Below are 4,744 nucleotides of genomic sequence, written 5' to 3' on the forward strand. Positions count from 1 at the left end.
GAAGGACCAGGAGATGAAGCTGCAGCTGCTGGTCAGCAAGCTGCAGGGAGAGGTACGCAGCTGCAGCACACATGAAGCAGGCGTTCAGCTGCTGCTGCTGCTTCAGGTTCTGGTTCTGTCGGGTCCAGGTGTCCGGGAAGCTGATCGATAAGGAGCGCAGCCTGGAGGAGGAGATCCAGCTGCGGGAGCGGCTGCAGCTGCAGTGCAAGCAGGCCGAGCGCACGGTGGACGACCTGACCATGGAGCTGCACAGCACCAACCAGGCCAAGGACGACCTGGCCAAGCAGCTCAAGGTGGCCCAGGTACTGCCTGAGCAAAAAAGCAAACTCAAAAACCTGGAGGGAAAAACTCACAGGATCCCGGAGGATCCCAGAGGATCCCAGAGGATCCCAGAGGATCCTGGTCAAAAACAGTGAAAAAAAGTTAAAAAAAAAGAGAAATATTTGCAAAAAATAGGCCTGCAAAAATGGTCGAATTCTGCAATTTTTTAAAAATTTATTTTACAACTTAAACATTTTTAGACAATATTAGAAATACAGAAAACAAACAGAAAACTATAAAAATCCTTTTAAAATACAATATTATTTAAACATTTTATTGCATTTCTTTAGTGAATTATTGATCATTTAAAGCAAAAGATTTGTGCTTTACTTAATATCAATAACATGATTGACTGATTATTTGTGAAGCAATTAATAATTTGACATTTTTCACTGAAGTTAAACCAGGTGAAGCTAAAACAATTTTTTATCCAAAATGATCATTTTTGTTCTGAATGTTTTATTTTATCAAGTGGCCAATTACTAAACTAGCAGAGGATTATTTAAATTATTTTATTAAACTCTTTATGAAACTACAAATAGAATAAAAACAATGACAGATTAAACTTTTATTTTTGCACCATATTGATCACAGGAAGCTGCGTAGTGAGAAATGCTGCCACCTGCTGGTGGGAGCTGGAATGTCAATGTTTGACAGTTTTTTTTTTAGAAAATTGGCTCAAAGACTTATTAACGCAAATAATAATAGCAATAGTAACAATAATAAAGAAAAGCATGGATTTGTTGATTTTATGTGACGTTTTGCTATCAGAATTGTAAAACAGTGCAGTGATTGTTTCTGCTGAAATATTTCCGTCTTTATTAAACTCAGGTTAAGTAGGTCAGTTTCTACTCTGGGTTTATTTTAAAGAAATGAGCAATAAGTTTCTTTTTAAGCACTAAAACAAATATCTTTTTTCGTTTCTAAATGTTTTTCTGTGAAACAGAAACGTCCACATGAATTAACCAGACATCCAGCCACCAGTTTGGGGTTAATGAGGCATTAATTATGCTAATCCTGTTCAGCCGTAAACGCTCTAAAACGAGCGGCCATGATGAAACGCGACCCGTTTGTTTTTCTGGTGAACAGGAGAAGCTGATCGATGTGGAAACGGACCTGGAGGATCTGCTGGAGAGCGAGCAGCGCTGGGCCGCCAAGCACAAGAAGACCATCGAGCAGGTAGGGCGCCACCTGCAGGCAGAGCGCCACCTGCAGGCGGAGCGTCACCTGCAGGCGGAGCGCCACCTGCAGGCAGAGCACCACCTGCAGGCGGAGCGCCACTTGCAGGCAGAGCGCCATCTGCAAGCGGAGCGTCACCTGCAGGCGGAGCGCCACTTGCAGGCGGAGCGCCATCTGCAGGCGGAGCACCGCCGCTGAGCCTTCACCGGACCGGCGCCGATACTTTCTGCTGTGTTTCAGACGGAGCAGCTGCAGATGAAGCTGATTCAGGAGAAAGATCTGAACGACCAGCTGGAAACGGATAAGACCTTCATGGAGAGACAGGTGACCTTTAACCTTTGACCTCATGTCATTTAAAATATTAATTTCATCAGTTAATCAGTACGTCAGTTTTACTCTTACTTTAGTTTGAATACTTTTACTAAAGTTTGGGTGTTTTACCTGAGCTGTTAACGACGGCGCAGCTAGCATCTTCACCACTAGCATCTTCACCGCTAACATCTTCACCGCTAGCATCTTCACCACTAGCATCTTCACCGCTAACATCTTCACTGCTAGCATCTTCACTGCTAGCATCTTCACCACTAGCATCTTCACCGCTAACATCTTCACCACTAGCATCTTCACCGCTAACATCTTCACCACTAGCATCTTCACCGCTAACATCTTCACCGCTAGCATCTTCACCACTAGCATCTTCACCGCTAACATCTTCACCGCTAGCATCTTCACCACTAGCATCTTCACCGCTAACATCTTCACCGCTAGCATCTTCACACCGCTAGCGTTTCCCTGCTAAAAATGGCGCCTGATTTTTCTGTGTGTCCAGATCAGGGAGCTGCGTATGGAAGTGGAGGAGCTGCACAGCTCCAGGGTCCAGGAGGACGTGGTGTCCCGGGCCGAGAGCCGGGCCAAGGAGCTGGAGAGCGCGCTGAGGGCCGAGGAGAGGTGAGCCGCGCTCCGTCGCTCCATTTCTGTCTCGTCCAGATTCTTCGTCCTTCTCTGAGTGTTGATCTCAAGGTTGTACTTTCCCACTCTGGGTTTTTTTTTGTTTTTTTAAACTTTTTTTGGTGTTTTTATAGAAACAAGGCGACTCTGACAAACTCCATCAATAAACTGGAGAGGAAGATCAACGAGCTGAACGACCAGCTGGAGGAGGAAACCCGCATCGCTAACGAGCAGAAAGAACTGGTAATGCACACTGCAGCCTCCCTCCACCGGGGGGCAGCAGAGGCACATGGAAACATGAAAACTACAATGAGAAACGTTCCCACATTGCGATGATTAAACAATATAATAATTTACATTATTTAAATCTGACAGAGCAGGTTAACGATAGCAACATGCTAATTCCCTGATGTGTCTGGTTGTCAGATGACACAGAGGATGCGCACGCTGAAGCGGCAGCTGAACGAGGCGGAGGAGGAGGCGACCAGGAAGGAGGCGCAGTACCGCCACCTGCAGAGAGAGCTGACGGAGGAGAGGGAGACGAGCAGCCGGCTGCAGCGCCAGCTGCTGGACCAGCACCTGCAGACCAAGTAGGAACCGCAGCCTGCAGGCCAAACCCAGAAAATAAAACACTCAAAGACGACGCGCTGAATTAGCATGTTTTGGTTCTTCCATTTGGGCAATAATTCCAAGTTTTTTGTTTCTGGAAAACGAGTCACTTCAAAATGAAACTTTTCCACTTCTTGCTAGCTCTGCTAGCCAGCTTGATGAATTTGACTGGAAACCAATGAGAAAACAACTTCTATTTTATATTGTTTAACATAAAACAAAGATTTTGATGAAAAATGTAAGATTTAAAAATGTCCGTCTTTCTGTGCTGCCATGATGTTTCGTTTTCCAACAGAAGTGAAGGATTAACGAAAGTTTTCTGTGTCTGACAGACGTAAAGACAACCTGACGATCCGTCAGACTCTGGACAGCCTGAGGTTGGACCTCAGCGGAGACGAAGATGACGACGAAGAGGCGGAGAAGCCGCCGAGTGAACCACCAACCAGCGTGACTAAAGTTTAACCTCTCCAGCGCCACCTTCCTGTGGAGAAATGGATTCATTTGCAGGAAACCAGCAGATCTGCTGCAGCAGAAACACAGAAATGACTTTTGGCTGCTTGGAAATAATCTCATGTTTCCAGGAAAATTCTTCACTTTAAACCAGCTGAGAAATTCAATGAGATGAAATCTGGTGCTCGGTTGTAGAAACACTTTGCTTTCGGGTTGTTCCTGCCATGAAAACACAAGCAGGTTCAAATCAGGACTCTCTTTTCCTCTTTTCATGTTTTTAAGAAGTTAAATTCCCTCGGCGCCCTCTGCTGGTGGACACCATGAACTACAACCGCTTCATTTTGCACTCAGCTGCTCTTTGCTTTCAAAATGTTTATAGATGTGATCTAGAAGAAAACTTTGAGGAAAATGTTTAAGTTTCTCCTAATAGAAAATATAGAATAAGCTCTGAGAAGAAAACTGTCTGAAACGCCTCGGTTTTTATTTTCTGTACAGAAACTCGTTTATCTGCAGTATTTTACTTTAAGATGCTTCGACGGGTCGTGAAAGTGTCTGTGGGATCTTTGATTCGTGTCTCTTTCATCTCAATCGCAGCAAAGATTATTTATATGTTTCGAAGTCTTCCTGGGAGATCTTAACAGTTCATTTTGTTTTGCATATTTAAAGGGTTGCTGCTGTTTTAATGTAACTCTGCCATTCGTGTACAGAAGTTGTTTGAACTTTATCGGGTGAGGAAACCGTTCACCTTCTGTGGTTTGCAACAAAAGGAAATCAGAAATATAACCTTTAGTCCATAAGCCGGTGGATTTGTGTGTTTACAATGTTTCTCATTTTAAAATAAAAGCACAAGCTTCAGGTGTAAATCTGAACGACACATTTAGTTTTCTCTCATATTGGGTATTTATTTTACCCTTCGGTACAAAATAAACTTTAACTTTGACGAATGGAGTTTGACCTGTTCTTCCACAAACTGTGAATAAGTGGAACTGGGCCAATATATTTGATTTTTATCAAAGCTACAAAACGTAATAAATAATTAACTTGCTAATTAACCTAGTTAATATATTTAAGTTTTATTTGTATAAATGTTAGATTCGTGTGGAGCCAAAGAGTCTCAGAGGAAACCAACAGACTCCAGTCCAAACTTTCCTCCATTTCTCCTTCAGAAAATGAACAAAAACTGATTTTCTACTTTAAAACGAATCTCTGTAAAGAAAAAACTAATAAAATAAACCAG

Source organism: Poeciliopsis prolifica, unplaced genomic scaffold, assembly GCF_027474105.1.
Source record: "Poeciliopsis prolifica strain line A6 unplaced genomic scaffold, Auburn_PproV2 SCAFFOLD083, whole genome shotgun sequence".
Classification (NCBI taxonomy): Eukaryota; Metazoa; Chordata; class Actinopteri; order Cyprinodontiformes; family Poeciliidae; genus Poeciliopsis; species Poeciliopsis prolifica.